Raw genomic sequence first — 19,326 nt, 5'->3', positions numbered from 1 at the left:
TTGCACCATCACACTCCAGCCTGGATGACAACAGCAAAACTCCATCTCAAAACAAACAAAAACAACAAAAAAAGAAAATACAGAGATGAGCAGAGTGGATTAAAAAACACTGTAACTATATGCTATCTATAAGAAACTCACTTCAAATAAATAACATAGGCTAGAAAAAAATATATCCTGTAAACATTGAAAATAAGAGTGGCTATATCAATATCAGATAAAGTAGGCTGCAAAGCAAGGAAACTTACTATGGTTCAAGAGGAACCTTGCATGATAATAAAATGATCCATCCAGCAAAAAGCATAGCGGTCCTAAAGGTGTGGGTCAAATCCATGGGTCAAAGGGGGAAGCCTCAAAGGAAATGTTAAAACACAAAATCAAATGAGAAAGAAAATACAAACTACCAAGATTTGTGGGATGCAAATAAACATAGTGTCAAGAGTTAAGTTTATACTACTAAATAGTTTTATTAGAAAATAAGAAAGGTCTCAAATCAGATATCTATGTTCCTACCTCAGGAACTAGAAAAAGAAGTGCAAAACAAATTCAAGGAAGGCAGAAGGGAGAAAATAATAAAGTGAAGAGACAAAAATCAATGAAATTTAAAACAGGAAAACAATAGAGGAAATCAACAAAACAAGTAGCTGGTTCTTTGAAAACAATCAATCAAATTGATACACCTCTAGCAAATGACAAAGATAAAAAAGAGAAGATATAAATCACCAATATCAGAAATGAAATGGAGGATATCACAACAGATCTTATAGCCATTAAAATAAAAATAAGAGAATATTACTATGAACAACTTTACATTCATATAGCCAACAATTTAGAAGAAATGTACCAATTCCTCAAAAACCACAAAAAACCTAAAACCCAGCCAAGATGATATACATTACCTAAGTAGTCCTATAGCCACTAGAAATTTAATTTGTAATTTAAGAGCTCCCACAGAAGAAATCTCAAAGTCAGATGTTTTTACTGGAGTAGTTTACCAACATTTAAAGAATTAATGCCAATTCTACACACTTTCTTCCAGAAAATAGAAGAGGAAGGTATAGTTCTCAAATCATTTTATGAGGCCAGTATTAACCATTAGGGTAATACTGGGTTTTAGCTAAACCTAGACAAAAACAGCATAGAAAAAGAAAACTAAGACCAGTATCTCTCATGCATCTCCTTGATATTTCATGAATTGAAATCCCTTGTTTGGGATCCAACCCAAATTGGATCCAACAATGTAAAAAAAGGCGGGTTTAATATCGATGAAATCTACCAATGAAAACCAATGTAATCTACCATATTAACAGGCTACAAATCATTGATATGATTATATCAATGAATGCAATTAAAATATTTGAGAAACTCCAACATTCATTCATAATTAAAATCTCTCGGTTCGTTAGATATAAAATATAAATAAAATAAAACTTTCGCAACGTCATAAAGAGCACCAATAAAAGACATCTACAACTAATATCACACTTAACAGTGAAAGACTGAGGTCAGTAATAAGACAAGCATATTTACTCTCACCACTCTTATTCAACAGAGCATTGGAAGTTCTAGGCATTGCAATAAGGCAAGAAAAAGAAATAAAAGGCACTCAGATTGAAAAGGAAAAAAAAATGGTTCCTACTTTCAAATAACATAATTGTCTACCTAGAAAATCCCAAGGAATTTGCAAAAAACTTTCTTAAACTAATAAATCCTTAAGATCACAGGATATAAAATCTATGTATAACACACACAAGTCACTTGCATTTCTATCATAGATTTATGATAAAAAAAAATTTTTTAATCCTGATGAAAGAAATAAAAGAAGATCTAAGTATTTGGAGCTGGGCACAGTAGCTCATGCCTGTAATCCCAGCACTTTGGGAGGGCAAGGTGGGTGGATCACCTGAGGTCAGGAGTTTGAGACCAGCCTGACCAACATGGTGAAACTCCATCTCTACTAAAAATACAAATTTCACCGAGCATGGTGGTGCATGCCTGTAATCCCAGCTACTTGGGAGGCCCGAGGCAGAAGACTCACTTGAACCTGGGAGGCAGAGGTTGCAGTGATCCAAGGTTGCGCCATTGCACTCCAGCCTGGGCAACAAGAGTGAAACTCCATCTCAAAAAAATATATATACATATTTGGAGAGACATAGTGTTGTTCATAAATCAGCAGACTCATCATAGAAAATATGTCAATTCTTCCTAAATTGATCTACAGACTTAACACAATTCTTATCCGAAAAGGTATATATATATAAAATCTTATTCTAAAATTTCTATGGGAAGGGAAAGATGCTAGAATTGCAGAAACAATTCTGAAAAAAGAATAGGGAGGCAAGAATCACCCTTCCTGATGTTCAGGATTACTCTATATCTATAAGACAGTGTGGTACTAGTAGAGGGGTAGACACATAGATTAATGAAATAGAATAGAGAATTCCAAACTAGGTCTGTACAAAGAAACCAAAGCAATATAATGGTGGAGGGACAGTCTTTTCGACAAATTGTACTGGAGTAATTGAACATCCAAGGAGTTGGGGGAGGAATACAGATAAAACTCATATCTTATTTTTAAAAATTAACTCATATTGGATCATTAACTTAAAGTGTAAAATTATAAAACTTCTAGAAAAAAAAAAGAGGAGAAAATCTGTGACTAGAACTAGGCAAAGAGTACTTAGATTTGACCTGAAAAGCACAATGCATGAATGAAAAAACTGATTTTAAAAAAAATTCATCCTTTTCAAAATGAAAAATGTTTCTCTGCAAAAGGCTCTGTTAAGATGAAAAGACAAGTTACAATAGGGGAAATATTTGCAAGTGTCATACCTGACAGAGGATTCATCTCAAGAATATATAAAGGACTCTCAAAACTTGACATTAAAAAGTGTGAACAATCAGAACATGGACAAAAGATACAAAGACACATGTTGCTGGAAAGAATATACAAGTGACAAGCACATGGAAAGATGTTCAACTTTATTAGTTATTAGGAAAATGTAACTAAAACCATGAAGAACTATCACTACATTCCTATTATAATGGCTAAAATATAGCGATAATACCAAATGCTCATGAAGATGCTGAGAAACTGGATCATTCATATGTTGCTGGTGGGAATACAACATGGTACAACCATTCTGGAAAGCAGTCTGGCCTTTCCTTTCAAAACTAAAAATGGACTTACCATGTAACCCTGCAGTTGCACTCTTGCGCATTTACCCCAGAGGAAAGAAAACTTATTTCCATGCAGAAACTTGTACACAAATGTTCACAGCAGCAGCTTCATTTGCAATAACCAAAAAGGGGAAACTACCGAAGTGTCTTTCAGTGTGTGGTACTGTGATACATCCATGCTGAGTAGTAACTCAGCAATCAAAAGGAATGAGCCACTGAGTCAGGCAGTACCTTGGATGAGCCTCAGGCAATTACGCTCATGTAGTCCTCACAGCAATCTTGCGGGACAGTTACTTTTGTTCTCTGCGTTTTAGTGTGAGGTACTTAAGGTTTAGGGAGGCTATGTTACCTACCAAGGTCACCTGCTAGTTAAACAGGATTTACTCTGAAACCTAAGTCTGATGCCCTGTGGCCCCTTTGCTATATGAGACTCAGACTTTACGTCCTTCTTTTCTGCTCTTGCACACAGGCTGGCTTCTCTATCTCCTGCCCATTCCACTCTGAAAAGTTATTCATCCTTCAATTCTCACCTCAAACATCTCTGCTGTGTCTTCTTTTCCAGGTCTAAATAGCTAATTTTGAGAGAGTTTTAGACTTTGGCATTAAATTTTTAAAAATTAAAGTGTTTTTCATAATATACTTAAATACATTAAAACTATTTTTATCCACACATTAGAAAATGACCCATTATCATATCTGAACATTTTTTTCAATATGAAAAAAATTTAAATCCTCTCATGTTGTGAGTGGGCAAAATAAAAAGTCATAAAAAGAGGAAAGAATAAAAATTTCCATTCAATAGGGATTGATCTTAAACATGGACGGAGGGATCAGACAAGGGAAGTCATGTGATTTCATATAGTCTACTCACACAGGTTAAATTTTATGTAAACTATACTTATTTTTATTTAACCATCTTTCATTCCTTCTGTTAAGCTATACTTATTTTAATATATCACTTGTTTTTTCTTAATGAACAAACTAACCTCATGATTAAAATGAAAATGTCTTTTGAAATTATAAATAATTCAAAAAGCTATTTGCGGCACTATATGTGAACACTGTGACATTACACATACCTTTTAAAATACATTTACAAAACATGTCTGTTTTCAAATGATTGTTGAATATGGTTTCACTAACCTCATTTTTAAAAAAGAAACTTGTGAATGCAAAATAGTTAAATTACTTGCAGGAAATTTGAACTGTTTAGTCCTGCATATAGCAGCAATATACTTTATGTATAAAAGTACTTTCGTTATAGTGTACTAATTATATTTTGGTAGAAGGCAACAATAAAAAAGGAAGCCAATTTCTAAGTCTGTACTGCCTTTTCTAGTGCTTGCTAATACACACCACCCATGGCAGCCAATTAAGGACATATTTCACAGGGAAGATCTGACTTCTCCCCCACCCCACCCCCCCCCCCCGCCGCCCATTGCTGTACCATTATCTCCTGAAATGCCACTGCTCATGTCAAAGCGCAAAGCAGGCTATGAATTGTTTCTGCATTATCGCTTCTAAGTTCTTATTAGTAAGAGGATTTAATCCATTTTAATTTCACCGAGAAGCTCATCCGATTCATAAGCGATTCCGATTCGGCCCTGGGTCTTTGTCATTTTAATGGCGAACGTGTGCCACTTAGACCCTCACCCTGCACTCCAGGAGCGGTTTGACTTGGGTGGTTATGGAAACGGAGCCCGATCTGCATAGGGTTAATCTGCCGAGTTGTGACTATTTCTGTCAAATCTCCCCAAGGGTAAACCCTGCGGGCTGAGGAGGCAGCGGCGGAGGCTGGACGCACGTGGGTGCTGCAGTCGCCGGCGGACGCCCAGGGCGCACGGGGGCGCACCGAGAGACCTCACCGAACCCAAAGAGCGTGCGCTTCCTCTTGCCCAAAACCACAGCGCTGGCTACAGAAACCCGTGAAATCGGAGATACTCTAATCAAAGGTACTGAGAGCGAATCTCATCTTTTCCATCGGGGAAAGTAGATGTTATTGACACAAAACAGAACTGTGACACAGCGAGATCTGTCTTGTCATCTCGTTACCGCGTCTCCCAAGAGAGAAAGATCATCTAGCAAGGACCATTCGGCAATAAAGAGCTCAAGCAAGGGCTTCCCAAGGCATGAATCCAAATCTGCCTTTTCTTTTTTTAAAGATGAAAACGGAAGAAGAGAGGCGGTGCTGGGGAGGGAATCTACTTCTGAAGTTGTCAGTGGGCTTCCATTGTTCAGTGTTTCTCCTGGGAAAAAATGACTCCATATTCCACGCTGCTTCTACTTCATGCCCCTTTTTAACAGCTCTGATATAGTTGGTTCGTTTATTCAAATGTTGTGTTACAGGGACTGCAAATATAAAATAAAATTCCTGCAAATTACAATACAGTCATGCACTGCAAAGAACATCTTGGTTAATAATGGACTGCATATATGACCATGGCCCCATAAGGCTATAATACCATATTTTTACTGTACCTTTTCTGTGTTTAGATACCCAAGTACTCAGCATTGTTTTCCAATTGCCTACAGTGTTCAGTACAGTCACATGCTGCACAGGTTTGTAGCCTAGGAGCAAACCATATACCCTAGGTGTGTAGTAGGCTAGACCATCTAGGTTTGTGTAAACACACTCTATGATGCTCCCACAACAAAATCGCCTAATGAGGCATTTCTGAGATGGTATAGCACCTAGATAACAACATCCCACCCCTCACCTGTTAAAGCATAATTTTCAGTGGAGAGTGATTATGAAGGAAGGAGGCTGCCACCAGGTGAAGTGTGGGAGAATCGATCTCATGTCTTTATCATCATACTTGGCGTCCTCCCTCTGGATTTCCCACAAGGCAAGAGAATGAAAATGCAAACTCCTCCATCAGACTTTTTCTTCCACAGAAACATGAGTTTTGCATGCACATTTATCAGCAATGTTATTTGAAACATTCCAATGTTGTCATAGGAATCTCTGGTACCATAAACTCTATTAATTTTAAACACCTGAATACTTAATACATAAACATTCAACACAGCACAAAATTAAGTGGATGGATGCTGAGAAAAAAAAGCATTTTTCCCGTTGAGGTTCCCAAAATTCCAAAGGTAGGAAGTGGTTGCCAGAGCGAGGAGGATGGGATCGACACCACTAACATTTTTTCCCCTTCTGGATTTTTCCTTGATTTCTGGTCCCCACCATTGTTTGTCTCTGCCTTTTTCACCTTAATTCTCTCAAGACAGTATTTGGCTTTTTCAAAAGGAATGGTCGTAGGAAACATCAGGTAAGTCTGTGCAATGCGGGATGAAAGCTTAGCTTCGGGGGCAGACTTGCTCCATTTACCAGCTCTGGATCCCATTCCTTGCCCTGGGTGTTTGGAACTGCCCTCTCTCACCTAGACTAACCACCCCATGGCTAAGCTTTGCCACCTTGGATCCAGGTTTTCCCCTGGGTGCAGCGTGTGGGGTCCAGACCCCGGGGGAAGACACCATTTTCCCAGGAGCCTATCTGGATGGCTCATTCTGCCTGCCTTCCCTCCCACTTCCTCCAAAGACTCCTGCAATCAATGCTTGTTCCCTCCCTGACGACATCCTCTCCAGGCTCCCTTTAGTGATCCACTTATATCCCGACTCTCCATCTCCCTGCCTCAATATAATGAGAAAAGGCAACCAGCATTGCCTCCCATAGGTGTGCAAGATCATATGAAAATAAAGACGCCCTGCATATAAATAGCAATAATAGAGAAATGCCAGAGGAAAAATTATTTTCAACCAGTCGCTGACTGCTGTGCATTACTTAGCCCTAAATAGACAGTAAATGCTTTTCAATATTCCTTTGCATGTTGGATATTACAGACCCTTTAAAAAGGCATGTGTTGTGCATGTTTATAAAACACACCCAACAAGCTCAACTGGTACAATATAACAAAAACACAACTTTGTTTTTGCTTTCCCATTATCTCTTTAAAAATTTACTCAGCAGAGGCTGTTCATCAACATTGCCGCTGCCTGGGCAGGCCCCCAAACTTGCAGATCACTCCCAAGTTAAAAAAAAAAAATCTTACAGTCATTTTAAGTGACCAGCGCAGTCTCATTTGGGTAGCCCTGTCTTCTCTCCCTGAGCAGAGCTGCAGGAGGAATCTGCTGTCATGCTTCCTCCTTCTTGCTTGTCACTGTCGCCCCCACTGGCTGGCTGGTCTTTCTGACTTATCTGGGCTCAGTCAGAGAAAGGTGATGGGGCAACAATCTTTACCTGACAGAAACTATTGCAAAATGACTAAGTCCTTTCTGGGACTGGCTGCCATCAAATGACAACTCCTCCTCTGAGAAGCACTGTAAGGAACTGAATGTCTGTATCTCCACCAAATTCCTATGTTGAAGCCCTACCCCACAATGTGATGGTATTAGAGCGGGGAGTCTGGAAACAGCCCAAGTGTCCTTCAATGAGTGAATAAACTGCAGTATGTGTGGTATAGTGCAAAATACTACTCAGTATTTTTTTTAAATGAATGATTGATACAAGCAACAACTTGGATGAATCTCCAGAGATTACGCTAAATTAAAAAGCCAATCCCAAAAGATTACCTACTGTATGATTCCATTTAATAACATTCCCCAGATGACAAAATTTATAGAAGTGGAAACCAGATTAGTGGTTACCAGGCACTATGGAAGGTGGAGGGAGGCAGCGAGAGGTGAGCATGACAGGAGAACACAGGGGTGCTCGTAGGGATGGACTATTCCATATCTTGACTGTGGTGGTGGATACACAGACCTACACATATGATAAAATTGCACAAAACCGTCAGAGGCATTTAAACCAGATCAACTCCATCTTGAATAGGAACTGGGCAAAATGAGGCTGAGACCTGCTGGGCTGCATTCCCAGGAGGTTAAGGCGTTCTTAGTCACAACGTGAGATAGGAGGTCAGCACAAGATAAGGTCATAAAAACCTTGCTGATAAAAGAGGTTGCAGTCAAGAAGCCGGCTAAAACCCACCAAAGGCAAGATGGCAACGACAGTGACCTCTGGTCATCCTCATTGCTACACTCCCATCCATGCCAGGACAGTTTACAAATGCCATGACAACATCAGAAAGTTACCCTCCATGGTCTAAAAAGGGGAGGCATGAAAAATCCACTCTTTATTTAGCATATAATCAAGATAATACCATAAAAATGGGCAACCAGCAGCCCACAGGGCTGCTCTGTCTATGGAGTAGCCATTCTTTTATTCCTTTACTTTTTTAATAAACTTGCTTTCACTTTATGGACTTGCCCTGAATTCTTGCAAAATTCAAGAACCCTCTTTTGGGGTCTGGATCAGGACCTCTTTCTGGTAAAAGAACTACACACAGGCACACATACACAAACAAGTACATGTAAAATAAAACAGAAAAAAGACTGAATAAGAGGAGTGGATTGTATCAATGCCAACATTTTCCTTCATTATTGCTTTTGTTCAAAAAAAAAAACTTAATTTTATTGATCTTCTCTATTTTTTTTATTAGTTTCTCTAGCTGTGATATTGTACTATAGTTTTGTCCAGATGTTACCACTGGGAAAAACTGGGTAAACAATACAGAGGATCTCTCTATCTCTATTATTTCTTACAATTGTATGTTGCTGACAAAAGAGCCAAAGTCTGTAAAATACTTAAAGGGATTCATCGGAGACTTTATGAATGATCATGGTCTGGGGTAAAGTCTCAAGAGGTCCTGAGAACGTGCACCAGAGATGATCAGGTATAGCTTGAGTTTGTTGTTGTTGTTGTTGTTTTTGTTTTTTGAGACAGAGTTTTGCTCTTGTCGCCCAGGCTGGGGTGCAATGGTATGATCTCGTCTCACTGCAAACTCCCGGGTTCAGGCAATTCTTCTGCCTCAGCCTCCTGAGTAGCTGCGATTATAGGCATGCACCACCATGCCTGGCTAATTTTACATTTTTAGTAGAGACGAGCGTTGCCATGTTGGCCAGGCTGGTCTCGAAATCCTGATCGATCCACCCGCCTCGGCCTATATATTTCAGAGGAGGGTCCAGGTCATAGGTGGATTCAAAGATTTTCTGATTGGCAAATGGTTGAAAAGTTAAACTTTGCCTAAAGAGGTAAAGTCAGCATAAAGAAATGCTTGAAGTTAAGACGAGGGGCATTGTGGAAGCTGAGGTGTAGATGAAGTTGTTATGTAGATGAAGCCTCTTAAGTGGCAAGCTTCAGAGAGAGTACCTGGTAAATGTTTCCTTTCAGACCTGAAAAGGTATCAGATTCTTCGTTAAATCTCTCCTAGATCTAGGAAATACCTAGAAAGGAAAATAAATTCTCTACAGAGGCAAATTTCCCCACAACACACGGCTTTGCTGGACCATTTCAAAATATGTCAAAGAAATATATTTTGGGATGAAATACTTTAATTTCCTTTAGCGCCTGTTACCTGTATGTGAGGCTATACCAGAGTCAGGTTGGAATTTGGTACCTTATTGCCAAAGAGTCTGTTTTGTCAGTCTTATGATCTCTATTTTAATATTAATGCTAGTCAACTGTGCCTAGGCTCCAAAAGTGAGGAGGTATAATGAGGGTGTCTAATCTCTCCCTTCCCATCATGGCCTGAAATTTAGTTTTTCAGGTTTCCCTTGGCCCAGGAAGTGTCTATTTGGTTGGTTGAGGAGCTTAGGATTTTATTTTTGTTTACAATGTGAATCTGTTAGCACTAGGGAACATATCCAAGTCACACAGCACCAAAGTATGTTAGCAGCAGCACATATGGGTCTGCAGCAACCTCAATTCTTTCCTCCTTAGAAGAAAGAATTTGGCGAAGGTGCACAAGGCAGAGTGAGAGACTGAGGCAAGTTTTAGAGCAGGAGTAAATGTTTATTTAAAAGTTTTGGAGCAGGAACGAAAGTAAAGTACACTTGGAAGAAGGCCAAGAGGCAACTTGAGAGATTCAAGGGTATGGTTTGACCTTTGATTTGGGTCTTAGACGTTGGCATGCTTCCAGGGTTGCATTACCTCCCCTAATTCTTCCCTTGGGGTGGGCTGTCCACATGTGCAGTGACCTGCCAGCATGTGGGAGGGGCTGCATGCACAGTGTGTTTGCTGAAGTTGTACACATGCTCACTTGAAGCATTTTCCCCTTATCAGTCGAGTGTTCCTTGGGGAAGGTCATATACCAGTTAAACTCCACCATTTTGCCTCTTATTGCACGTGCTTTAGCCCACTCACTCAACTCCTGAGATCTTATCAGGAAGCTGCTGATCACCAGCTTTAGGTGTTTTTCTATCTCCTAGGAGACTGCCTTTCCCTGGCACCAGCTGTGACCAATTAGACCAATTATTATTTTAGAGAGACAGTTAACAACCACCTGACCATCACCTGATGGTCGCCTGACATTCCTGGGGGATGGGGCCCTCTCCTGCTCTGCTCATGTCTCACTACCCACTGTAACAAATCTGTAATGATCTCAAAATTTAAAAGTTTAATAATAATACACCCATGTTCATAGCAGCATTGTTCACAATAGCCAAACTGTGGAAGTCACCCTCGTCCATTGACAGGTGAACGGATAAACAAAATGTGTTACATCAATTCCATGAAATATTATTCAACCTTTCAAAGGAAGGAAATTCTGTCACATGCTACAACAGGGGTGAACCTTAACATTATACTAAGTGAAATAAGTCAATCACAAAAAACCAAATACTGTGTGATTTCACTCATATGAAATGTATCTAGAGTAGTCACATTCACAGAGATGGAAAGTAGAATGGTGATTGGCAGAGGCTGCAGGAGGAGGAATGGGGACGTGCTTTTCAATGGGAACAGTTTTGGCTTTGCAAGATGAAAAGAGTTCTGGGGATGGATGGTGATGTTAGCTGCACAACAATATGAATGTCCTTAATGCCACTGAATTATACACTTAAAAATTGTTAAGATGCTAAATTTTATGTTGTATTTTACCACAATTTAAAAATTTTTTAACTTTAATAATTTTTTAAAACTAGCTTAAGCAAAGAAAAACTGGAAGTGATTCATTGGTTTAGAGGCATGAGTCTGGGTTCACGTGTGGCTGGCCCTGGGGATTCAAATGATGTCATTGGGACCTGTCCTCTCCAGGTTTGGGGGCTGCTCTCCTCTCTGTCATGTTCACCTCAGGCCAGCTCTGTCCACTTGAGGGCAAAGATTGCCAGGGGCAACTCCAGGCTTATATTGTTTACCATATACAACATCCAAGGAGAAGAGCAAAATCCTCCCTCCGCCAATAACCACACCAATCCCAGAAAAGAGCTGGGCATGGCCAACTGAGGCCACAGGTCATCCTTGGCATGGGGAAGGTGGGAGAGTGTGATTGACCACCCTAACCTGTATCACCTGGAATGCCTTGGGAATCTATTTCAGGAAGGGAAGTCCACAGGCAGACGTCCACCACAATGAGGTTGCAAAATTTGTAACATCAAAACTATATTTTGACCTGATGGCACCACGATGACAAGGGATTTTTCACAGAGTAAGTAAATCCTGAACCATCTAGACATAAAAATAGGTGAAATCACACACATTTATAGAAATAATTCTCTAGTGGTAACTAAATCACTAGAATTATATAGTATAAAAATTTTATGTTGTAAAGAAAATGAGAACTTATAATCAATGGAGGTAAAGAAAATAGCTTAGAATTAGGAACAAAAATGTTCCGTGCCTCAATAGCATGTATTTTGGCTGTATTTGGCAGGAAGTTTCATCTCTAATGAGAGTCTCCCCTCCACTTGCTGTAGAAGGTTTCCTTGAAACAGCCTGCAGTGATCGCTGGGCTAGAGGACACTGGGGATGCACAATGTGACACCATTTCTAACCTATTTCCAAGTGTAGCTTAAGGTACTTATTTTTCCAAAGAAAACTTCCTTTGACCAGGACTTGTGCTAAGCAGGCATTTGCAGGACATGTACTGAATGCAGAAATTAAAGGATGAGAGGAGGCCGGGCACGGCGGCTCATGCCTGTAATCCCAGCACTTTGGGAGGCCGAGGAGGGTGGATCTCAAGGTCAAGAGATTGAGACCATCCTGGCCAACATGGTGAAACCCCATCTCTACTAAAAATACAAAAATTACCTGGGTGTGGTGGTGTGCACCTATAGTCCCAGCTACTGGGGAGACTGAAGCAGGAGAATCACTTGAAACTGGCAGGCAAAGGCTGCAGTGAGCCAAGATCACACCACTGCACTCCAGCCTGGTGACAGAGTGAGAATCCATCTCAAAAAAAAAAAAAAAAAAAAGATGAGAGGAGCAGAGGAGCAGGGCTGTGGCCTGGGCTTACTCTGAGCAGCTGGCCATGGCTCCTGCTATAGACAGGCTCCCCCAGCAGTGTTCCCACACCTGTGTCATGCCTTCCCTGTACAGAGCGTGGAACGCTCATAAGAAGGCAAGTGAGGCTGGCATGTCCAGGAAGCTAAGACTGGGAGCGAGTTCAGGGTCTGCTCCCTGTGACTGTGGCCTCCAGGGCAGGGCCCGTGATGCTGCTGGGTGATTTCTCTGGCTGCACTGTTCCTGGTTGTAGCAGCAAGTCATGGTCCACTGTGCCTCCCAGGAACTCTGCCTACTGCCTAATACTCTGGATTTACACAGTTAGAGAAAATTCATTTGCAAAAGCCATCAGTCAGTCACCTGAGGGTCAGGATATATGGCTTGGTTGATTCCAAAGGCAGCAATCCAACTGACTCTCCCCACTGTGTGTACCAAGCTCTGTGTGCTCACCAGAATCACCCCTCAATCCCCCGGAGGCCCCTCAGTCCTCATTCACTTTGTCCCTCCAGGTGTGGGCCATGACTGGTGTTCTTACAGGACATGAGCATCAATCAACTCAATACCCAGCTCTAATCATGCCTTTTGCTAAAAAGCCTTATCCTACCACCAAGCCAACATTGTCACTTCTAGCCACGGTCTCCCCTTACACTCCACACACATATCTACTTTGTGCCCATCACACTGGTCTGTGATGGTCTGCTCCCTGGTTGCATGGACGTGCACAAAGGTCAGGATCATTCCCATCAGGTTGTCAACAAATGCTTCTTAATGGACTTGAATTCATTTATTATATTAGCATTCTCCAGAGAAACAGATCCAATAGGGTGTGTGTGTGTGTGTGTGTGTGTGTGTGTGTGTGTGTGTGTGTAGAGAAAGAGAGAGACAGAGGGGGAAGATTTATTTTATAGAATTGGCTCTCACAATTGTGAACCTATAACGTGAGGTCCAAAATCTGCATGATGAGCCAGGAGGCTGGAGACCTAGTGAAGCGTTGTGCTGCCGCTTAAGTAGTAAGCCAGTCTGGAGGCAGAATTCCTCCTTCTCAGGGGAGGTTGGTCTTGTTCTCTTAAGTCCTTCAACTGATTAGGTGAGGCCTGCCCACATTATAGACAGCCATATGCTTTACACAAAGCCTGCTGATTTAAATGTTAATCTAGCTAAAAAAGAAAAAAAAAAATACCTTCACAGTGACTTCTAGACTTGTGTTTGACCACCTATCTGGGTACCATAGCCTAGTCAAGGTGACACCTAAAATTAACCACATCCATTTTATACCTTTTATATCACATCCATTTTACACCATCTAGATGTTCAATAAGTGAGAAAGGAAGGGAGGGGAGAGGGAAGAACGGAAAAAACAAATTAGCTGGTTCTAAAAATGCTTTGGTAAATCATAAAAATTATTAAAATAAAAATGTGGTTTCCCTAATGCCTACTTTTGTCACAGCCCAACAGGTTCTTGTTGCCTGATTCCCTGAAATAAACAAACAATAACAACAACAAAACCACAATGAGAACAGTAGGTGTTGCAGCAAAGAAAGCATTTAATAATCGCAGGGCCAGCTAAGCGAGGAGAACAGGGAGAAATTTCTCAAACTCGTCTCCTTGAGGACTCAGAGGCTGCGGTTTCTTAAGGGTACTTTGGCAAGCAGGGGGCTGGGGCACTGGAACCATGGATTGGCTGGGGATGAAATCACAGGAGCCTCTAAAGCTGTCTTCCTGCAGCTGAGTCATCCAGGGGAAAGGGAGGTTCTCAAGACCAGGTGCTGTCTCTCGGTTTACTAAGATGCTAAATCTGAAAAAATGTCTCAAAGGCCAGTTCTTTAGTTTTCACTATAGTTATGTTATCTATAGGAGTAATTGGGGAAGTTATGAATCTTGCAACCCCCAGTTATGTGACTCCAGGGCAGTCAGCAACTTACAGGAAAACATGCTCAGCAATGGCAAGACATTGTTCAATGCTGCCTATTCTTTAGCAAAGTTCAGGCCCTACCACAATTCTAACCTCCTCTTATGAATGGCTTCAGCCTCCTGACAAGGAGGCAGGTCAGTTTCCCTTGCCTCTAAGTTGAACTATAAACTACATTCCTCTCATGGTTTTCTTGGCCTCTGTGCTAAAATATGCAAAAAAAATAGTTTAGCCTGTGAGGTTAGAAGCAAGATGGAGTCAGTCATGTTAGATTTCTCTCATTATAATTCTGCAAAGGCAGTTTCACTTTGAAAGTCAATACCATTGGCTATAAAAGTTCTGATGTAGTCACTAAAAATAGATCTCATTAAGTTGTAAACATAATTCATGTAAAGCAGGACTAGAAAATTAAACACACACAATGGCACATGAAAGGACATTAGATAAAGTCCAAATTTCCCAGAAGGCATTCAGAGCCCCCCATTTAGTAGGCCTCCTCTCCACTCTCTTAAGACGCAAGACAAAGAATGTCTAAAGAGGAAGCTGGGAAAAACATTGATCCACCCTGAAAAAACTTGCTTTTATTTTCCTCATATTTCATCCAGTCAGTAAACTTTCTAACCAATTAAAACAAATGTACCAAATTGTAAAAAATTAAACACTAAAATTATCTCCATTGACCCATAGTCTTACTGTTCTCCCCACTTAAAGGAACAGATAATATTGTCACTGAAACACCACGTGGGTAGGCACAGTAGCTCACGCATGTAATCCCAGAACTTTGGGAGGCCGAGGTGGGTGGATCACCTGAGGTCAGGAGTTCAAGACCAGCCTGACCAACATGGTGAAACTCTGTCTCTACTAAATACAAAAAACTAGCTGGGCATGGTGGTGCATGCCTGTAATCCCAGCTACTTGGGAGGTTGAGGCAGGAGAATTGTTTGAACCCGGGAGGCAGAGGTTGCAGTGAGCCAAGATTGTGCCACTGCACTCCAGCCTGGCGCAGTGAGACTCCATCAAAAAAAGCCCACAAAATAAGTAATGCTCTGTCAGAAGGAAGCAATTTCCAAAGTCTTAAAAATCAGTCTGAAGGTTTTAACATCAGAGACTTCCACTTCCATTATTTCATCCTGTTTGGGCTCACTGCTAATCTTTAGTAACACACATATTCATAAACCTATGTAATTTACCAAGCTATGTTACCACATAGTAGCTTAAGAAACCATTTTGTAATGTAAGCACAGGCTTACATTAAAAACAAGACTTAAAAATAAGAAAGGGCCCACCACGTCCCAGCCAGCAAGTGAACTGGAACAAGTGTGGGCACGGCCAGTGGCCTTGCAGAGGTGCTCAGAGCTGCTTCAGGGCAGCTTTGCTCTCCTGCCCCCAGAGGCTAGACATGCCCAGATTCATGAGAAGGCATCCAGGTGCAGGATCCATCTAAACATGTAGCCAGGGGTAAAAAAAAAAAAAAAAAAAAAAAAAAAAAGTGATTCATGACACTCGTTAAAGCATGGGAAAGCAGACTTTATTCAGAGGGAACGATCATGGCAGGTATACGGACCACTTTAGTGGGGTTTTGCAATTGGATAGAGAAATTGGGCTCCGAGCTATAACTCCAAATACAGTAAGGAAAAATGGGAGTTTATAGCGAAGGAGCAGGATGGGGGTCAGTGGATGGAAAATGACTAAGAGGGAACATCAGGGGTGATGGGGGAATCTGGCTAAAGTGACCTAAAAGGATTCTTGCTGAAGACAGGCTGGTGTGACCACACATGACCTGGGGGCTGGTGGCGGATGAGGAACCAGTTGGATATGGAGAATGATCAGGTATTGAGGGTGAGGGGTTCTGGATAAACCCACTTGACAGGATTATTGCTAGTACTGGGTGCAGCAAAGAAGAACAGGAGTCTAAACGTTGAGAACTAGCTGGGAAGAGGGCTCAGAGGAGAGGAGCCTGACTAGCATTTGGTCAAGTAGAGTCTTTGTCACCAGGTGAAATAGTCCAGGAAAAGGACATTTCCTTTACCCAGTTTTAATGTCCTGACTTTCCTGGTGCTAAGTAAATGGGACACTTCACTGGCCTCCCTCCTGCAGAACTGGCCTGGCCTCTCCTGAGCTGCCTGGGAGAGTCAGAAACAATCAGGAGCTTGCTCTCTGCTGGTCCACTGGACCTGAAGGGAAGCAGCCTGCCTGCACATCTTTGCCCTCCAACAGGGGCCCCAACCCCCACTGCAATTTCAAATTGTGGCCCATTTTGTAAATCAATGTCTCCTCCTGCGTTCATGTCTTAACTCTTCCAATCCAGAGGCTTCACGCCTCTGAGGGAGGACTAGGTTCACTCTCAAAGTTACCTGCACCCTGGTGTATCCCTCCCAAAATTTCCATGCATTTCACGATGTCTGTATTCTAACACACCCCACACACTCTCAGGATGTAGTTTAAAATACATCAAATCACTTCCTTGTGATGCAGCAACAAAAACATCAAAAAACATCTAGTTCTGACAGATTTCATTAGGAAAAAAATCTTGCTTTAATTTTCACTTCCTGTAACCAGTTACCTCTCTCTTAAATGTTGCTTTCAATTTTCTTCATTTGGAACCTACTTTACAGCATTGATGCCATTGAATTACATTCCTTATTCTTCTCTTAGATGAGACTTATTCTAAATTTTCTTTCCTGTTTTCAGAATAAGACAGGTGTCTGCAAAACAATACAGTATGTTCCTAAAGAAAAGTCTGAATCCCACAGTGCATTTCATCAGCAGATATCTTTTTTTCCCAGAATAGAAAATGTCTCAGGCAAGGAGAAGTGTTTTGACTTAAATCCCTTTATGAAATACCCTGATACCCCTGGGGGGGAGGGGGTGGGGGACAGCAGGTGGGGCAGCCAAGACTACGTGGCTTTCTGGCTGTGTAGGTAGAAGCCCTCCACAGCCCAGGCCAAGTTCAGGCACCAGCCTGGGAGCAGTTCTCTCAGTCAGGCCCTTGCCTCTGAGTAGATGCCCTCATCTCTATCATCTATCTATATCTCTCTATCTATTATCTATATCTATCTCTATCAATCATCTCTATCATCTATCCATCTTCTATCTTCTATCTTATCTATCTATCTATCTATCTATCTTTAAAATAGATCCCAAAGCGATAGTCTAGCAGAGCTAAAGAGAAGATTCCTCAGACCTCCTCTTCAACTGCATTCTTTTCCTGGCTCCACCTCCCTTTCAGGTCACCACCCCTCTTCATATCACTTCTTCATTTTATACTATATAGCAAGTGTCCTTGTAAGCATGGTCTCTGTGTTCTCTCTGCCCACCCTCCCGTGGCCCCAGTGCAATCTGCCACAGCTGCCCTTATCTAGGTCACAAAGGAATGCGCACTTCTCCCAATCCAAGGATCCAGTCCCTTTCCCTGTCTAACCCAGCACCATCTGGCAGAGCTGGGTATGCTCTCCTCCCCATTTTCCTCATTGCTCTGGGTGACTCCTCCTCTCCCCAAACCCCAGATATTGGATTACCCCCGAAAATCAGGATTTGGAGTTTGTTTTCTTTTCTATCTATCTATCTATCTATCTATCTATCTATCTATCTATCTATTATCTATCTATCTATAGCTTGCCACACTAGATAAATCTATCTATCTATCTATCTATCTATCTATCTATCTATCTATCTATCTATCTATAGCTTGCCACACTAGATAAATCTATTATCTATCTATCTATCTATCTATCTATCTATCTATCTATCTATCTATAGCTTGCCACACTAGATAAATGGCCACATCCTCATCAGCTAGAGAGCACTGGAGAGGAGCAATCAGGTAGAAGGGTCACACATGTGATTCAGGATGCCTAAAGCCTGGCAGCAGCATTACAGCAAAACCAAGGGTCTGCTGAGTAACAGAATAAGGTGGTGTCAACAGACTCCATCAAATGCAGGAGATCCCTTTTACAAATGGATCTATATGATGCAGATTCATCTTGTTCACCAACCCTGACCCCAAACATAACTGCCTGAAATATGAGCTAGTTTCTACTTACACAAGTCTTTGACTGATGTCCATAGTCACATGCCCGCCTATTCCTAGTGGGTACCAGGAAACAGTGGGTGAACAGAGCATGTGCTAACCAGATATCTGAGTTTCCCTATAAACCATGACATTCAATGTCTTCTTCCATGAGAACTTGTCAAGTACACCAGCTTCTCTTTTAAAGTCTCAAACCTATTGAATTCATGGAAGAATTTGCAACACTAATAATTAGGTGCTTCTGCAAGTGACAAGCAAACTCCAGATAGTTTCTATTTCTTGTAGCTGGAAGTTAACTTCTCTCACACATAAATCAAGCCTAGAGGTTTTAGCAGCACCACATGCTGGAAAGCAAGAGGAAGCAATGAATGAAGAAGACAGCAAAGGGTGAAGGTTGCTGGATCTTAAGGACAGCTCCAAGAAGTTGAAATATTCTGAAGCCCTTTGTGATGTGAGTCACACAAACACGTGTAGCTGCAAGGGAAGCTGGGAAATGCAGTCTTTCTTCTAAACAGCCATGTTCTCATCTAATATTATATTACCCTGGGAGAACAAATTGTTAGTAATAACAAACCACTGACTTTAAGTTTCACCTTGTAATTTTCCAATGTTTAAAATACTCTACAAATATAGCATAACTGAAATTCTGGTGATGATTTAGAACATCTCTGTTGATTCATTTCAACATTTCAACATGTTTCAATAGTCTTTGATCATCCACAATGAATTCTAAATAAGTTTCTGTATTTCATCTACCTCTATCCAACATTCTCCAAGTTTAAAAATATTATAGACTAAAATAAAGCATATTGTAAACTAAACTCTGGTACTGAATTTACTAATTTTTGTGAGATAGATATCAATTAAGAATGTTTAACACAATAGCTGATACACCACCATACTGTTGGCAATAATTCATTATCATTC

General features: G+C 41.0%; 1 protein-coding gene across 3 annotated transcripts in view; it reads right to left on the bottom strand.

Annotated features, from left to right (window-relative positions):
* The window catches only part of SHC3 (SHC adaptor protein 3), a 302,721-nt gene that overhangs the window by 228,116 nt on the left and 55,279 nt on the right, over nucleotides 1-19,326 (bottom strand). The gene's annotated exons all lie outside the window — the stretch shown is intronic.

Source organism: Symphalangus syndactylus, chromosome 3, assembly GCF_028878055.3.
Source record: "Symphalangus syndactylus isolate Jambi chromosome 3, NHGRI_mSymSyn1-v2.1_pri, whole genome shotgun sequence".
Taxonomy (NCBI): Eukaryota; Metazoa; Chordata; class Mammalia; order Primates; family Hylobatidae; genus Symphalangus; species Symphalangus syndactylus.
The sequence above is the reverse complement of the archived record's forward strand: the minus strand, read 5'-3'. Positions and strand labels throughout refer to the sequence as shown.